Source organism: Herpailurus yagouaroundi, unplaced genomic scaffold, assembly GCF_014898765.1.
Source record: "Herpailurus yagouaroundi ecotype Mexico unplaced genomic scaffold, PumYag 164, whole genome shotgun sequence".
In the NCBI taxonomy this organism is placed as follows: Eukaryota; Metazoa; Chordata; class Mammalia; order Carnivora; family Felidae; genus Herpailurus; species Herpailurus yagouaroundi.
In genome coordinates, this window is record NW_024412405.1 from 22,286,985 (window position 1) to 22,307,487 (window position 20,503).

The window sequence follows — 20,503 nt, forward strand, 5'->3', positions numbered from 1 at the left end:
TTTGAATTCTCTCCACTGATTCCTATTTTTGGTATCATAATTTTGTTAATACTGAACACCAGAAGAAATAACTCACATGCTCAGGTGCAAAATAATTTTGGACAACAGTTTTTATGCCATAGCAGTCTCAAAAAAAAAAAAAAAAGAAAGAAAAAATAGCTAAATGTCCTTGAAATTTTTGTCATTTTGTATTCCAAAGCAAAAAATAAGTAGGAGCAATACACATTTTGAAAACTTCAAAGATCCTGCAAAATAGCCTGAAACTTCTTTGCTACCTGCAATAAACAATGGTTTTCTCATCTGGTACTCAATTATGGTATGCTTTATAAACCATTAACCTATCTTCTGTATTTGAATTCATACTGGGAACAAATACATCATGGCAAACAACTCAAAAGTCCTATTTTGGTGTTTGCAGCCATGACAAACTACTAAAATATGGGAAGATAATTACAGACATATCAATTTAGCTCTGAGACTATCTTATGAAGTTAAGGAAATATTTCTCTGAGACTGAGTTAGAGATAGAATGGGGAGTAGGAATTTATTCTCATAATGGGGAAAAAAAAGCAGAATTCTCAGATAAATTCAAATACATGATCCCTCACCTCCTTGATAAATTTTAAGTGATTTCTGAAAAGAGCTTTGATTATTTCAGTAATTTAATGAGAATATAACTGGAGTACTAACAGGATCTTGCCATATGTCAAAGTTCAGTCTTCTAGATCCCCTCAGAAATCACCTACAAATATTAGAAATATAATAGGTTTGTTGAGCTCAAACAGACGTTATGAACAAAATAAATCATGTTTAAGAACATTGGAATCCTATTCTTCCAATACATATCCTTTCTTCAGTCTCTAAAAAGTTAAGTTCCAACAACAAAGGCACAATACTAGTTTGTCTGAATACTTTCTGCTGAAATTAGTTCTTCTCCTTCCAAGCTCAAATTTCCCACCATCCAAGCACTGAACAAAAGAGACTTCCTGAGTTCCCAGGAGCTCATGTGAGCAGGTGCTCTGAGTAAAAAATAAATGAGGCTTTTATAGCTACTCCCCACTCTGCTTGGTGAAAGAAGTTTCAGAAAGAAAACATTCTGCCTGTTTAAGCCCACATTCTTACCTTAATGAAAGTGGCAAGCAGATGAGCTACAAGCCTGAGCCCTCTGACTAAAAACATTCAGAGAGTGTTCTAAGAATTTGTCAAAATGCTCTCCACAACACGGAAGGAAGAGGACCCTTTTAGTTTTCACTCATCAGAATTTTTTTCCCCAATGATCCTAATATAGGGTAGTAGAATAATGACACACACTTTCTATATAGGGTCAGGTAAATATTCTAGGCTTTGTGGGCCAAAAGGCAAAAATCTAGACATTCTGTAGATATTTTTGTAACAAGAATATATTTTTATATTTGTTACATTTTAGGACAATAAAATTTTAACAGTACAGGCATACTGAGAAAAACATTTGGGGTAGTTAACATTTGGCTTGACTGTGTTTGAAATTTAGTATTTCCTATAATTAAAATTAATTGCAAAGTTTCATATATTAACACAGATATTTTAAGTGTTTTATCTTTTAAAATATCTCCATAAGGAAAGGTACTGTCAGTTGCTTAATCTGTAAGTATATAATTTTATCGAGCTTCATTGCTTAGAAGGCATTTATGGAAGCCTATCCTTTGATATTTGCATCTTAGCACATCACCACATTGCAGAGAAGTCACAATTGAAGGCTAGGTAGAGATCCTGAATTACAGTTAAATGTATTCTACAATATGGAAACTTCCTCTGGAAATTTCAGGAAACATACCCATTCAAAATCTGTTGGAATAGAATAACCACTTGTATTTCTGACTAAATATCACACAACTTAAAATGGTTAAATCCACAAGAGAGATGAAGGTCAATGTACATGATAGAATATTTTCTGTAAAGTACCTGCTAATGAATAAAAATTACAGAAAACTTCAGACAAGTTATGTTTTCATTAGCTTTGTAAAATTTCTCAACTAATCCTTTTTCTGCTCAAAACATTTTTCCCCACTATCAATTCTGACAAATCTTAGCAGGTTCCACTTCAGGCTGTACTGAAATAGCATTTTCTCACCTACTTGGAAAGTTTCTCTCAGAGTTATTCTACGCAGACTTTTTAAAGAATTTAATTCTTCACTTTCTACTTATCAACTCACCTGATAAAGAAAAATATGAATAGTATTGGTAATACCTGTTAAGTCAGCAAGAGTCAAAGAAAGCCAACAAAAACATCTGCCCTCTTATTATCCAGCAATTGCACTGCTAGGTATTTACCCCCCAAAAAGCCCCCACTAATTCAAAGGGATACATGCATCCCAACATTTATAGCAGCATTATCAACAATAGCCAAACTAAGGAAATAGCTCAAAATGAATGGATAAAAAAGAGGTTGTATATATACAATATAGTATTATGCAGTCATCAATAAGAATGAAATCTTGCCATTTGCAACATTGGTGAAATTAGCAAAATAAGAGATACCACATGATTTCACTCATATGTGGAATTTAAGAAACAAAATAAACAGAATAGGAATGGGGTGGGGACGACAAACCAAGAAACAAACCATTAAGAGCCAACTGATGGTTACAGAGTTGTGGGGGAGAGGGGCTGGGTTAAACAGGTGATGGGGACTAAGGCATGTACTTGCTATGATGAGCACTGGGTATTGTATGGAAGTGTTGACTCACTTTAGTGTATACCTGAAGCTAATATTACACTGTATGTTAACTGGACTTGAAATAAAAACAAGATTTAAAAGGTGATAAAATTTAAAATTGATCTGAATTTAAAAAAAATATTTGTCTTGTTTTCTAATTGACCATGAATATTAATTACTTCCAATGGTCTCAACTCTTCAACTGTTCTAAAAAGCTGATAGGGTTTGGGTTTTTTTGTTTTGATGATTTTGACAAATTTCAACTGCAGCAATCACACATTGTAACTGATTAACCAGCAATAAGTGGCTTTCACTGCTTGGCTAACTCAAAATTTGGTTACAGCTGCATTGTTTTGTATGTGTATTTCTCCCATGATGAAATACTACTTTAATGTGTAACTGATGTATTAGTTTCAGGTATAGGACAGCATAACTCAACATTTGTATAATTGTAAAATGGTCACAATAAATTGTTATCATCGGTCATGCTACAAAATTATCATTGACTAGATTCCCCATACTGTGTTTTATATCCTCATGACTTGTAACTTGAGGTCTATATTTCTTAATCTCCTTCACCTATGTCACCACCAACCCCCAACTCCCATCTGGCAACCACCCATTCATTCTGTAACTCAAGGTTCTTTTGCTTTTAGATTCTACATAAACCGTTTTCCATTAAAAAAAATTAAATGTATACCTTTTTTTCTAAGTTTATTTATTTTGAGAGTGAGAGCACTTGTGCAAGTGGGGGAGGGACAAAGGTGGAGGGAGAGAGAGCGAGAATTCTAAATCAGCTCTGTGTGGGCAGCACAGAGCCTGATAGCTCCATCCCCAAAACCAAGAGATCATGACCTGAGCTAAAATCAAGAGTCAGATGCTTTTAACTGACTAAGCCAACCAGGCACCCCAGTTTTTAAGTTTTTCTGATCATGGTCTTCAAGTTGGGAATATGGTGTTGAGTCTTTAATTCTGGCAACATAAACGTATATTGTATTCTTTTAGCATTACCATAGTGTCATTGCATAACAAAGTAAATTAAGGAACTGACCTCAATTTTAATCCTGTGTCCCAAGATGTTCTGTAACAATATTTAATTGCGCACATACTTTCCAGCTTTAGTAAAACTGACTTAACATTAAGTTTCAAGTGTACAAAGGTCATAATTTGATATCTGTTGTGAAATAATTAACATGATTAAGGTTCAGTAACTTATCGGTTTGTGTTTGTGTGCTGAGAACATTTAAGATTTGTTCTCTCAAGTATATATCACAGTACTGTTAATTTACATTACCACGCTGTATATGAGAGCTCCCAAACTTACTCATAACTGCAAGCATGTACAAGTTTGACCCACATCACCTCATTCCTCCCAGCTGCTGGTGATCACTATTCTACTGTTTCTATTTTTTTTTTTAATATTCCACATCTAAGCAAGATCATATAGTGTATTTCTGACTTATTTCACTTAGCATACTGTCCTCCTGGCATACAAGATTTCCTTATTAATGACTGAATAATATTCAGGTCACATTTTATCAATTCATTCCTCAGTAAACATTTACATCATTTCCACAGCTGGGCTATTGGGAGTAACGCTATAGTAAACATGAGGATACAGGTATCTCTTCAATATAATGATTTCATTTCTTTTAGATACATACCCAAAAGAGGAATTGCTGGATCTTATGGTATTTGTTTTTAATTTGAGAAACCTCCATAGTGGCTGTGCCAATTTACAGTCCTACAAACAACATAGTATGGCTCTCTTCTCCACATCCTGGCTATCACTTATTTTTTCTTCTTTTGATAACTGCCATTCTAAGAGGTGTAAGGTAATAGCTCATTGTTATTTTGATTTGCTTTCCCTCGTGATTAATACTGAGCACATCTTTCATGTACCTGCTTGTCCATTTGTATATATTTAGAAAAATGTCTATTCAGATTCCCCTCCCCATTTTTAAACTTTTTTTTTTTTTTGAGTTGTAGGAATTACTTAAACCTTTTGGATATTAACTTATCTGATATATAGTTTGTAGATATTCTCTCTCATTCCACAGGCTACATTTTCACTTTATCTTACTATGCAGCTTACCAGCTAGGTACATAATAGCATAAAGAATACTTAAATTTAACCAAGGAAGTAAGATCTGTACATTGAAAATGACACTAAAGAATTAAAGACTCAAATTATACTATAAAACTATACAAACCAAAACAGTATAGTGCCAGTATAAAAAGACATAGACTAATAGAAGAGAATTAAGAGCCCAGAAATAAACTACACACATATGACCAACTAATATTTGACCAGGGAGCCAGGAATATTCCATGGGGAAAGGGCTTCCCCCCCCCCCCCCAATAAATGGTACTAGAGAAACTGGGTATCTTCATGCAAAAGAATGAAATTGGACCTCTGTTTTATACTATTCACAAAAATTTTGAACCACTGGACTCCTGGGAACAAAATCAAGGTAAAATCTTAACATGATCTTGGTAACAATTTTTTGGACCGGAGACTAAAAGCACAAACAACAAAAGCAGAAGTAAACTAGTGGAACTATAAGTTTTTTATCATTTTTCCTAGTGATTTCAAACTTGTTACATCTGACCTCTAAATGACAAAAAGACCAAGCATGTATACTACTCTAATTCTGCAGCTCAGATAGATAATTGAAGCTCATAAGTGAACTCCTCCATGAACATAGGACCAATACCACGGATACTCAGATACCTAAAATGACTCTTTAATGCTATCGTTGACTCTAGTGAACTATTTTCATCACTAGGAGTTAACTACATAGCAAAGCAGACAAATCCTGTTTGGTAATAATTTCTATAATAGCAGTAACCATAGAACACCATTATGGACAGCCATGATATTTTTTTCCATCCATCATGGAGGTTTTGTAGATGTATGGGAAGGGGACATGCAGCTCCTCCTTTCATAACTGAAATCAAATTATTTTCATTCCCTAAATAAAAATGTACCTTCACTTTATAGTGAAGGAGGAAGCAGGTGAGCTTATAATTACTCCTTTCCTCTGGCATATAATTTTCCCTGAGCTATGATACCTGCATTAATAAAACCCTAATCAGATAGCTGATGTTCTCTCAGCATGGCTCTTCAATCTATCATCTTACAGCAAAGACTGGGCAAGGTATTTTAAGGGTCTCAACTGATAGGCAAATAAGGCATTAAGTATCCACCATGCATTTCAAAGATATTACCTAACCTATCCTTGGGTATATATTCAGCAACTGATATTATATTTTAGTATGAATTTACATCAATATATTGAAGAATCCACTCCACCAGAAATGCTAAGTTGCAAATAGTGTGATCATGGGAAACTGAAATACTGCCTGAAAACCTCTGTAATTATAAATTAATACAGACTACATAAGTGTTAATATTTGTGTATATATTGTGAATATTTGGCTTGCCCCTTGAATCCAAAGATTCTGAGGTTGATTTCCTTTCCTGGATTATAAATACATGGATAGATTACTCCTAAAATAGGCAACCAGGCAAAAAGAAAAGCCTGGATTTGTAAGGAATTAATCATTTCAGAGCTGGTTTTCTTCTGCCCATGACCCAACTGGCATGACCAGCTGTCATACAAAATAAAAAGGAGGAGTATGTTGATAAGGTCTGGCATAGATTCATGTAGGTAATTGTTTAGATCAAAGGATTAATTGTCTCTTTAACAACCAGCTGCTATTTACTTGCCAGTCCCTTTTAGGATATGTATTCTCTACCTCCACATAGATTTCAAATATTCAAGCCAAAATATATTTTCTTTTTCCTGGTACTATTTCCAACATTTAGAAGAGTAGTTTAAGAATATTCAGACTGAACATAATAGTAAGATATCTTCTGTACCCACCCTGACTGGTTTTTCAATCCAGTTACCTTTCTTTTCATGATGCTCAATTGAACATCAATGAATTTTCCCATGAGAAATGTGTCCGTTTGTGTGTTTTGTAAGGAGATCAAAGTCATTTTACATTTTCAAGATAAACACATACTGTCTGAAAACATAGAAAACAGTACCATAAAATACTGACCATGCAGTCAATTGCCGTCAATCAAGACAGGAGGAAAAAAAGGGAACCTGACCCTTTTCTCAGTTGACCTGCAATCACACCGTATCACCTCAATACAAAGCCCAAAACCATTTCATACATAATATCTCAGCATACTTTAAGGTGTTTACAAATTAACTATGTCTTTATTTTAGAATCAGAAGAATAAAGTATATACTTTTGTAAATTTAAAATTTTATTCAAAGCCAAGATATAGTATCTTCATAGTATAGGAGCCAGATAGTATGGTAGGCAATTATTAAACACTTTGCATTTCTTTGCATTCCAAGACAAATCTGTGAGGATTACTGTAAACTAAAAAACTACTTCAGAGACATTAGCTGTCTCATTAATTTCAGTTTTACATTGGCAAAGCCAGATTAAGGTATTGGTCTGTTTCCACATTCTTAACAGGAAGAAAACCAGAAATAAACCTACAAACAAACAATTATTACAAAACAGCGGCAGGTATGACATGTTCCTCCATGGTAGAAAAAATAAGTTTTGTCAAGCTTATTAAAGTTGACTTGGGATACTTTTTATATGACTGTGTTTGAATCAATCTAGTTTTGAATCTCAAATTTGTGTTAAACCAGTGACCTTGAATATAGTATTTTATTTCACTTTCAAATAAAATGAGCAGCTAAGTGAAATGACATATAACTGGTAATACTGAAAGTTAAAAAACAGGCTTTGATTTCTAATATAAGGTTCTTTACAATTTTCAGTTGCTTAAAAAAAAAAAAACAAAATGTTCTACTCAGTTTAACATCTATTCCACTTGGAAACTAAACACTTAAAGAGGAAAAGCTTACTTTTTAATTGCTATGAAAAGCCATCTTAGGCTTACAGTTGAGACACAAACAGATGAAAAGTACTATTAAAAACTGAGATTGCAAATATTGGTAGGGGCCATGTTATAAAAGGATGCTAAGGTCTAAATTTAGGTGGTAGCAGTCAGAATGGCAAGAATGAAACTAATCAAGTGATTTAAAAAGGTTATTTAAGGAAAAAAAGTTATATAGAACTTAGGGATCCTGGCTGGTTCAGTCAGTGGAGCATGAGACTCTTGATCTCAGTGTCATGAGTTCAAGACCCACATTGTACCCACATTATGTCTACTTGAGATTTAAAAAAAATTATTTTAATAACAAAAAGGTTGTAGGACTTAATTTCACATTAAGTTTGGTGGATAAAGGCAACTGAGGAATCAAAATTGCTTCCAATGAACCTAGTTTTTGGAAATGAAACATGCTTGAAGATTCAAAACCACGTATATATGGATAAGTGGCAAAAACTAAATATACAAGTTAAATAAATGTATTCAAATACATTTAATCTTTAAGATCAAAGATCAAACTTCTGTGGAGATGCTGCCAATAATGTGCCCTTCAACAAAAGTTCTAACACATCAATTAAAATTAAGGTGTTTAGTATATCCTCAATTCTTTTGTCACCTGCTTCACAAAGGAATCTCTGATCACTCCCATCAATAGATGATTACTATTTAACTTTGACCATGCTATTTATATTACCTTGCATTGGTTTTAAGGCCTTGGAGGGCAATGGTCTATGGGAACTGTATTTTTAATTCCAAAGCATCTTGGTTAGGGTCATTTTTATATTCTAGATTAAATATTATTGAATAGACCACTAAACTATCAGCCCCAAAACAGATCCAATAAAAGCTTTGTATTCAGTTTGCTGTATTTAAAGACAAAGGACAGTTATAAAATCACACTCATGCTCAACATTAGGTAACCTTTCATTTCTATCCAGGATCAGCTATTTAGCTAGCATATGTACTGTCATATTAAGCTATAATTACCAGGAAACTTACTTTTTCTCAAGACTTCTGCACAAACATCTAATTAAAAAAAAAAATATTTCCTTCTATTAGCACTTGGTTAAGATACTACCTTCCTAGTGTCTCTTAAGAATGGACATACACTACCCCCCCCCACAATATGACTTGGCTTCCTTCTAATGTGCTCATATACCTAACCCATTTGTTTCCTACTAAGCCCCATGATTACTGTCTATTATAAGAGATGAGGGCAAGAACTTTTTTGTACTTATTATGCACCATAATCCCTGCCATGTAAAACTCAGAACACAAACACTGATCTATTTAATTTTAAAAATATAAAGATTTGGATAATGACCCTGTAGATTTTCTATCTTCCCAAATATCTTCGCAAAACAACTATATTATAGAGCCAAAAATCTCAATATGTACATAAAACAAACTTAATTGTTAAGGTTTCCACTTGAATCTCTAAAACTAACAGATGAAGAAACTCAAAGAAAACCTGTATGGTAGTGACAGAAGATGCAGAGAAAAAGCAAAGAAATTTCTGAAAGTCCTAGAGTTGGAAAACATCCTAATTGCCAACCAGAAAATTCAAATGGCCAATCTGAAACCCACAGGAAAAAATACATACAAGAGCTCCACTTAAGTTGTAGCTACAAAAGAACCTTTGAAAAACTGGGATCAACACATGGAACTAACCAACAAAATCACCTCCCTTACAACTTCACACTAAGGACAAATTTCTGTGTGTAAATTCAAATATGGCAGTACTGGAAAAATAAAAGCAAAGAAAGGAAGTTTGAGCTAAAAGAGAAAGTGAACAGAACAAGATGATCTCAGAAAATTGGCCAATTTCAGAACTACACTGACTTCCTTTATCTGGAAAACAAAGTTATTTTTTTTTTAACATGAGCACAGAAAAGATAGTATTTTAATAACTCTAAATTTTAAAAGATATTCACACATGGGGTACCTGAGTGGCTCAGTGGGTAAAGCTTTTGACTCTTGATTTCAGCTTAGATCATGATTCCACTGTTTATGGGATCAAGTCCTAAGTCAGGCTCCCTAGCCTGACAGTGCAGAGCCTTATTGGGATTCTCTCTCTGCCCCACCCCTGCTTAGTCATTCTCTCAAATAAACTTAAAAGATTCCCACAAAGCTAAAGAGAATGACAAAACAATCTTTCTAAAAAACCCAAAGAGAATCTGTATAATGTGAGATAGTATAAAAGAACAGAAGATTTTTTTTTAAGGCAATTTGAACAAGATTTGAAAAAAATGTTGACAGAACTTAGAGTTGTATCTTTAACCACTGTGGTCTGGGCAAATCTGCCTCAATACTCCATTAGGGGAATTTGGAGAGGCACCTTAAAACCTAGACAGAGGCCACAGCCTACACCCCACTCAGAACTTCATTCATCCGGTAGCCTGGAGGTCTACTTGGTTCATGCTTCCCCTCAATTAACCTTAATTGAGCAAAGTGGAGTTAACTTTCTAAAAATTCCTTAAATAAAATTTAAAAATTTTTTTAATATTCATTTTTGAGAGAGAGAGAGAGAGAGAGAGAGAGAGAGAGAGAGAGAGAGCATGAACAGGGAGAGGCAGACAGGGAGACACAGAATCTGAGGCAGGCTCAAGGCTCCAACCTGTCAGCATAGAACCCAACATGGAGCTTGAACCCAGGAACCAGGAGAGCATGACCTGAGCCAAAGTGGGATGCTTAACTGACTAAGCCATCCAGGCCCCTTAAATAACCACCATTTGTTATATTCAGGGCCTGTACCAGGTGTAAAGAAAGCACTGACCTTTACTGCTCTCATTCTAGTGTTGTCATTGCCATCAATGACATCATGGAGGAGTCCGGCCCAATATTCAATGTCTTCCAATAAAATATGGACATAGCAATACAGTATATAGAACCAAGCCTAATCTAGCATTGATCGCCAAATACATGACTATAGTTAAAAATGACAAAATCTAAACATTGCTATCTTAGCACTTGGTCTCATTTTGATAGGCGATCATGGGAAGTGTATACATTGATTTCTGCCCCTGATACATACCTAACACACAGTTCCTGAAACCCTTGTGATTTTCTGGGAGTGCCTTTTCCTCTAATGAGTCAAACAGATGTAAATGATTCCTTAAGTATGAATTTTTAAACCCCCAACCCCCACCAAAAAAAAAAAAAAAAAAAAAGACCCAGAGAAAATACATGAAGTAGAATGTGGGAAAGATTTAAAGTTAAAAAATGTGGGAAAGGAGAAAAAAAGCAAACATACAAAAGGTTTGAATTTGGCATCAATTATGAAGATAACTTTCATTGCCAAAGACCAGTTGATCAAAAGCCCTACAATTAGATGAAGTCTAAGGCACTAAAAGAGAAAGACTATGTAAATTTAATGCCAAAGCATTTACAAGAAAATAATTCTATCACAAATACTCTGGATACCTAACATAGAATTACACATGGTTCTTCAACATTATGTTCATGCCCTCAAGTAGACACAGCTGTATGCCCCCAACTCAAAGGAAAATAATTTGGGAAAAGTAGACAGAACAGAAAAATCAACCATAAAACAGCCATTGGCTCTGCTTTCAGACTGCTCTGATTAGAAAAACAAGTCTTAAATTTTTGAAATAAAGGCAAAGAGGATATCAGAGCTTACCAGAGCACTTTTGTATATAGTTAATGTTGTAAAGGCTGGAAATAGACATCACCTCTTCTGTATTAGAATTCTTTTAGACAATTTGGAAACTGGTTTTAATGTAGAAGGATTTGATGGAGAGCTTCCTCATTCTCAGATTCAGTAATGACTTCATAGCTCACTCCTGGCTACTGTTATTGATTCCAGTACCATTTAAATTGCAAATTTTCAATTTCTTTTGAAGTTCCCACCTTATACACGAAGGTTTAAGATTTCGCTCATTGGTCTATAGTCCTCTAGCAACTCAAGTCGGGCCCTAAAATCTAAAAAAGTCTTCCATCAAATGTCTGGCACCTCAATACTAGAGGTGGACCAATTCTTTCTCCACATGGTCTCAAGCAGTTTTCTGGATACAAGGGTAGGCAAAATTTGACACTTATCCTTGGAAATGATCTACCACATGATTAAATACGTGCTTGTTCAACTATTTGCAGAAAATGCCATATTTTTTTCAAATAAACTAGTACTGATATCATCAAATCCAATCCTATTTTTTCTTGAAAAATCCACAAAGTTGTTTATCAACTTTAAATAAGAGCTCATATTTACACAACTGACTGTATGAATAACGTTAAAAACTGCAAATTTGAGGTACAGCTTAAAAATATCCACCATTTTAAGATTCAAAGGTTCAATTTAAAAGATAGAAGCTTGTTAACATTTGTTAAAACTATTAAAGTTTTAATGGTAACATACCTTGATTTATGTAATTTCCCCTATTAAAAAATCTTAGACTGCATTATGTAATGGAAGATGAGACTTTTAACACTGATATGCTTTTAAAATCATTCCTTGTACATAAATAACTACTTTGGAAAAAAAGTTTTTATTGCTGTCTATTGCAAAAGCAACTTTCCTTTTTAATAATGCTGAAATCCCTATTAAATATATAACATTATTCACTTTCATAAAACCCCCTTAACAAAAGTTAACCCCCGATACCTTTGACAATATTTAAATGCGCCATACCATACAAATAAAAACATTAAGGAGCATAATGAAAATGTGCAGATCTTTACTGAATAGGGAAAGTCTAGCTCTCAGAAATTCCAACATTAAGAGCACAGAAGTAAGGGCAAAGACAACAAAAACTGCAGCTAATGACATTGGAGACAAAAAGCGAAGGGCATGTATATAAGGTGCTAAAAGCCAAAAAAAAAAAAAAAAAAAAAAAAAGAAGGGGGGCTCAGGGAGGAAGGAATGAGCACTTTGTCAAACACCAAATGATGAAGTGTAATCAGAACTGAAAACAGGCCACTAGGTTTTTCAATTCAGTGGGTAGTGTCAACCAGAATAAGCCATCTACTAGAATTAAGTGGACAAAACCCTGACTAGATTGGGGTCAAGAGAAAAATGGACTTGTAATTTGAAGTTGCACTAGTGTCCAGTTTTTTTTTTTTTTTTCCAATGAATATATGAGAGTATTAAAGAGTTAAGGGGAAACTGATTTAGGATGTTTCTTACCATGTTCAAGGCAAGAGTATAAAGTACTAAATTAGAGTATAAAGTACTAAATTAGAGTAGCCATCATGGAAAAGATAAGAAGATTCCAAAAAAAAACCACACACTAGATCTAAAGCCTACAAACATATGTAATTGATGGAATAAGATGCCAAGGAGAGAAACAAGTTGTAGGTAACTAAGATTTTGTGCTTGGAGGATAATGAAAATGGTGGTAAGAGTAGGATAAAATTGTACCACACTCTTAGACTTATTGATTTTTTTTTTAATTTTTTTTCAACGTTTATTTATTTTTGGGACAGAGAGACACAGAGCATGAACGGGGGAGGGGCAGAGAGAGAGGGAGACACAGAATTGGAAACAGGCTCCAGGCTCTGAGCCATCAGCCCAGAGCCTGACGCGGGGCTCGAACTCCCGGACTGCGAGATCGTGACCTGGCTGAAGTCGGACGCTCAACCGACTGCGCCACCCAGGCGCCCCAACTTATTGAATAAAAGTAACAAAAAGCAGGAGATGTGTGACAACTGAAAAAATATATATGTTGTACACTTCAAATGGTATCAACCAGGCATCAGCAAACAGACCCAATCTGGGTTAGTGTCTGTTTTTATAATTAGTTTTACTGGAACTCAGCCACACTCATTCATTTACATATTGTCTTGCTGCTCCCACAGCAGAGTTGAGTAATGGGACAGAAGCTTATAGTCTTAAAATATTTACTATTTAGAGCTTTGTAGAAAAATGTAGCCAACCCTTATATAAACTAGTTGTTAATATAGCAAAATGTGACTGCTAATGTAGTCAGTAATTTAACTAAAATTCTATCACTAAAATCTGATACTTTTTGTTTTCAAGGTGGTCAAATAGCTCAGTTCAAATATGGTAATCCTGGAGTCCTTCAATTCTAACTAAAAGTTCCAAAACCATTTGAAAACAGATTATCAATACTTCAAATAAAAGCCTACATTTGATACTGAAGGATAGAGTCATTAACTTAGTTCTGAAACATTCAAGAATTGAACATTTTAAGGCTTTACCTGTAGAGCTGGTGCAAACTTCTATTATATCTCCAAAAGACCCTCAAAACCAGAATGATTTTGAATGGGTACAAGTGAGATTTCAAGTTTTCTTTAGCAAGGAGAAAAGTTGCTTCAAATACAACACCAGAAAGTTATAAGCCTTCATGATAGGAAAGATCGATCACCTCCATAAAAGTTTGCAAACTTTTACAAATATTTAGGACCTATTTTGGGTATCTCATGGTTAATGACTCAAGTTAAAAATGTTAATATTAGCAGATATGATTATTTTCTACCCCTAAATTGTCAAGGGCTATTTATGCAAGCAACTACCCAAATATATGACAATAATTTCCTTGTTCAATTATTTTTTTAACACATGTGTATTTCTTGTGTTTATTGAACAAACAGTATGGGTTTCATTTAGGCCGATGCCTTAATTAGAATGATGTTTCTAAACTGGAAAGTAAAAGTACAATTTAAACAGAAGAACCAGGGGCGCCTGGGTGGCGCAGTCGGTTAAGCGTCCGACTTCAGCCAGGTCACGATCTCGCGGTCCGTGAGTTCGAGCCCCGCGTCAGGCTCTGGGCTGATGGCTCAGAGCCTGGAGCCTGTTTCCAATTCTGCGTCTCCCTCTCTCTCTGCCCCTCCCCCATTCATGCTCTGTCTCTTTGTCCCAAAAATAAATAAAAACCGTTGGAAAAAAAAAATTAAACAGAAGAACCAAACCAAGACCAAAGATTAATTTTGAAGCAGGCATTCATCACAGTTAAACCAGTGAGATAAGACATTTAATTAGAACCCTCACAACAGAGGCAGAGTGAATAAAAACTTCCAAGGTCTTTGCTAAACTAAATTGTGTTGCATTTTACAAAATCTTGGCCTGCAAAACATTTGGCATATGTGGTAATGTCTGTTGATTTTGAAGAGTTAACTTTCTGTGATTAAGTATGTGGGTAATGTAGACAAAGCATTTCAAAGCTGTATTTGTGCAACGATGCTCCCTTTAAATTTGATGAAAATCCTTCAGATAAGGGATGAGAAGCCTCACTCTAGTTAAATTTCATTGGCACACAATCCTTAAAAAATGACACAAAAAAGCACTATAATATTCTGACACATTCTATTATAGGTAGAGAAAATCCTGATGCTCTGGAAGGGTAGCCCTGAGTTGTGAGGAATTCCTCAATGCATTGTAACAATTTATTTTGGGTTTTAGGCCATTGAAGGATTTTTAATTCCCTCTCATGTACTCTAAGTCAACACAAAATAATTTCACAATGAGATCAGATATTATATATTAATTTTCATATTTAAGTAGTCAACTGTATTCTAGACATTCTAACTTTGTACTGAATTAGCTTTAAATAGTTCATTAAAAGGTTTATTTTGATTCAGTTGGAAAGTTCCACGGCATTTTGATTTATAGTGAGATTTCTTATACATACCTCAAGACATATCCTCATGAAAACCGGAGGCTTCCTAAGGGAAACATTTCTTAGGTTTCAGCAGAACTGTTCTGTTCCCAAATAGGTTTCTTCATTGGATGCTTAAAATCTTCATTTTGTTTTTTAATCCAACCTCAGTATCGATAGAAAACATCTCTAGGTGCACATTGCATTTGTAAATACACTCTTTCTAGTTTTGTGAATTTGAGTCATCAAGTTTAACTCTTTTCTCTTAGTATTCTCTAATAGAATTCTAGCACTAGGCTTTTAAAAAGACATTTTCCATCTGCTGACAGAGGAAGTACATAGTAAAGAGAAAAAACGTTTCCTCTTAACTTACATCTTATACCATGGCACTTGGTATTTTAAAAAAGACGACCCTTCTATATAGGACTTCTTAAAAAAGACCATAAGATATGGGAGACTTCATTCAATTAGTTGGTTTCTATTCTGGCATCTCTGTCTCTGGTAACCAAAGGAAGACCCAGCCTCCAAACCCACCGCTGGGGCCATTCTTTCCTTTTCACACAGGATAACAAATTCAGATGCATAGTTTATGGGCCCATTTTATAGCTCTAGAATCCCAGAAACCCAACAGCCTTTTATTTCATCCTGTCACTGATCTCTTCATTCCAAATTGGCATTTTTGCTGACATGTTTGACTGGGTCTACACATCAAATGCCTAATTTCTTTAGCAAACAGTTGTACAGTTACACTCAGTGTTCTCTTCACAGGATGTTTTCTCATCTTTTTGTAATACAAACAGGCTGAGAATCTTCAAGCTTTCAGGTTCTTGTTCCTTTTTGCTTCACAATTCCTCATTTATTCTACTTCTTTTTGCTCACATTTGACAGTAAGCAGGAAGAAGAAATCAGTTCATCACTTGTAAGTTCTATTTTCCATAAAACAGAACACAATTCACCCAAGTTATCTGCCACTTTATAACAAAGATCACCTTTCGTCCAGTATCCAATAATGTATTTATCATTTGAGAACTCACTAAATGCACAACTTTGACATTCATATTTCTAACAATCTTCAAGACAATTTAAGCTTTCAGTCATGAACCTCAAAACTCTTCTAGGCTCTACCCATTATCCGATTCCAAAACCACTTACATATTTTCAGGTCAGTCCTCCCAATGCATAGTACCAATATCTGTATTACTTTGTTAAAGCTCAGGTAACAAGATGCTAAACACTGGGTGACTTAAACAGAAGTTTATTGTCCTAATTCTGGGGATTTGAAGTTCAAAATCAAGGTGTCAGCAGGACCATACTCTCTCATGAAGCCACTAAAGAAGGATGAATATAGTCCTCTCTCCTAGACCCCTGTAACTCCTTGGCTCATGGCACTGGAACTCTGATCTTCACCTGTGTTTATCCCAAGTGTCCTCACTTTACAAAAATAGCAGTCATGCCGGATTATGGCCCCACTGGTCTCCAATAGGATCTCCTCTTAATGTAATCTATAATGATCTTATTTTTAAATAAAGATCTCATTATGAGATACTAGAAATTAAGACTTCAACATAAATTTGGGGCTGGGGTGGGGAGGAGCAATTCAACTCCTAACATGCTATGTTTTAGGTAAATAACACCTAACTGATAAGATGCTTATTATACACATAATTACTAAATAGTTAAAATTCCCACTTGTCATATTTCTCCTGTAGATTTCTTTTCTATGATATAGAAATGGGAAAATGAGTTAGAAAAGAAAATATTTTAAGATTTCATTAATTCTCCTAGACTAAAACTGCAACTAAGTGACAGTAGCTACTTTGGCATTGATTTCTTGGAACCACAGGTTCATTTCACAAGATGTGTCAAACCTAAGAGGTTCCTATTATAACTCCTTTCAGGTTATTGGCAGTATTTCTTCAGAATTTCAATGTTTATTTTTATGCATAAAAACTACAAAATAAAGAATTGCAAAATATAGTACTCCATAATAAGGTTTCTATTACATTAATAGAAAACAAATTAACATTATGAACAGATACTTTTAAATTTACTGATTTTTGTGAGAAGAATTTCTAATTCTCTCGATTTTGTTATAAATTGAGTAAACATAATTCTAAGATAATAAATTGTTTTTTTAAATACTATTTGATCCACTGCAAACAACATAATCAGATAATCTCTTATCTATTTGAGAGGATTCACACCAGTTAAACTCAGTTCTTTTATAGAAAGACAAAGCATTTTACACATGATTTTAAAAAACAGTGATAAATTGGACCTCAGGTGATTCTGCATGTTTATATTCTTTCCTTTCAACCTAATCTGACATTGTTAATCTTGTTCCTGAGAGCTGTGTATTTTATCTTATAGAAATTCATGTATCTACTTACCTGATGAATTTTAATGATTTTTATAGTTCACATCTAAGACAAAGCTTAAATTTTGTCTTGATTAAATATAGGGTTATTTGAAAATTTTTAACTTGTGAAATTTAGGAAAAAATACATGGAAATGTACCTTCTTAATCACTGGAAAATATATAGAAATAGAAAAAAATATTCATATATGAAAGATGATTTTCTGGGGATACAATTATATTGCTGTATTTCTCTAGTTATGATATTTACTCTGATGAGCACTATTTTGTAACATGAAAGAAACCATAAGGGTTTGTAAATTGTTAAATAAGATAAACCAAGAAGTAACAAAAGAATCTATGAATATTGGTATAGGAAAGTTTGCATTTTAGAGAAATATTATAATATCATGGGAATATTTTCTCAGGAAAAAAGCAGAAATTAAAAGGGAAAGTTTTAATACTCTTTTATAATGTAAAAGTAGATCTATATAAAGAAAAACTCCAGGATATTGGTCCCGATTAATTTACTGTTTTGTCAATTCTCAATGAATATACAAATTAAGCCACATGTTATAGTTTACAATCCTACTTCATTGTATATATTGTAAAAATCATTTAAAAATTACAATCTGTGTGAATTTTCCAAAGACAGCAAGAAGATATGAACCCATCAAATATCGTGACATTCTAAACCCACTGCTTGAAAACAGTGAACAGTCTTGGTTTAGAGACAAATTCCTGTAACAAAATAGAAAGCTTAAAGAATATGTAAATGGGAACTTATAAAAACTGATGTAATAAGAAATGTAAATTAGATAAATTCAGGATCCCATCATCATTCAGCTCACAGTTTTAGAAAATACAGGGAAAGAAATTAACATCAGGCTGTGCTCTGGTCTGAATGTTTGTGTCCCCCCAAATTCATATGCTGAAATCCTAAATGTCTACCCACTGTGATGGTTTTAGGAAATGGGGTCTCTGGGAGGTGACTAGGTCATGAGAGCTCCACTGTCAAGAATGAGATTGATGCCTTTATAAAAGGCTCAAGAGAGCTCCCTTTTTCCTTGTATCATAAGAGGATACAGAGAAAGTCTACCACCCTGAAGAGGACCCTCACCTGATTATGATGGTGCCTTTTTCCAGAACTTCCAAGTTTGTTTATAAACTACTCCTTTTGTAGTACTCAGTTACAGTGGCCTAAATGAATGGCGACAGGCTGCTTCTGTTTCTTACCTTGGAAAAAGTCCCTGAATTAAGGAATTAAGAAGTCTGGCTCTATTTTAGTAATTGGAGGAAGAAGTATCCAGTTATTGGAAAAGAAATGGGTCCAAAATGGAGACATTTGCTCCATGACAACAAACCAAGACTTAATTGCAGTTTCTACCTCTCCTAGAAATAAGATCTTTGAACAATCTGAAATTTCCTAATACCAGAATCAGGTAATCTGAATAAAATGAGGTAATTTGCATAATGCAAGCCTTGCCATTCCCTTCCCTTAAAAAGATGACCTGGCCAAAAAAAACAAAGTAAATCATTTCTTTTGCAAGTAACCCTTGCCCCACACTCCCCTCTGGCCTATAATGTACCTTCCATTTTGTACAAATCCTGAAATGCCTATTTACCAGAAGGGATTTCTCCTTGATTCATGAATTGCTGAGTAAAGCCAATTAGATATCCAAATTTACTCAGTTGAATTCCTGATCCTAACAGACATTTTTCTACCTTCAATCATACTATACTGATCAAAACTTTTTAACTCACCAAGTAGCTTACTCTAGTTTTCCTACTAAAGCAATTCTAGGATCATAGTGTGCCAAAATGTTATTTTTAGAAGATTGTTGCTGTACAACTATCTCCTGCAGCTACACCTCACTGCTGGTCAACCTGTCATCCATCTATAGGTCTTCCTTACATTTTATTAAGAAGATTGTCCACTCCTTTCACCCAGGTAAAAGTCCAAGGCAGAATAAAAACTATGAAAATTATGAACACATACTTTCATTTTAAATGTGAGAGGATCATACCCATATAACTACTCAACACTGACATTCACTTTCCCATCCTCACAAGGGCTATTTGAAATCTCTGTACTTCTTAAAGCTCCCCAAAAATGCACTTTTAAGAGAACTTTGGCTCATTTATCATTGAAAAAATAGAATTCAGGTTAAAACATTTACCTTCTCCCCAGTAATCTGCCAATAAACATATTATTGGACCCATTTCACTATCATCTCTGGCAATGAATACCATCCCTTCTCAAAGAAAAATTCCTATACTTCTACAAAGATTTGAACACCTTATTCATGTTGTTTTCCACAATTCCATACACATACAACCAAGACCTAAGTTTTTTACATGTCTCTTCTATTTCTTTCAGAAAGTCACATCCTACTTGATCTTTTTTCCCAAAGAACTAAGATTTTTCCATTTCTTCAACCTCAGTTACTTTTAACCCACATACATTTAAGTTCCCATCATTCTAGTGTTTTAACAAAGGTCACCAAAACTCCATGTTTTGAATATGCTTAGCTCTATCCACATGTTTCTCAATCTCTCAACCTAACAAGTGAAGAAATTCTTTTCTGAAACTTTCTCTTAGTACACTACTTGTTTCATTTCATTCTTGCCAACTCCTCTATGTCAGATGTTTGATTTCATCAGAGCTTAGTAATGAGCCACTTTTTCTCTTTACCACTTCTCTTTATTTTTTTTTTTAAATTTTATTTTTCAACATTTATTTATTTTTGGGACAGAGAGAGACAGAGCATGAACGGGGGAGGGGCAGAGAGAGAGGGAGACACAGAATCGGAAACAGGCTCCAGGCTCTGAGCTGTCAGCCCAGAGCCCGACGCGGGGCTCGAACTCACGGACCGCGAGATCGCGACCTGGCTGAAGTCGGACGCTTAACCGACTGCGCCACCCAGGCGCCCCACCACTTCTCTTTA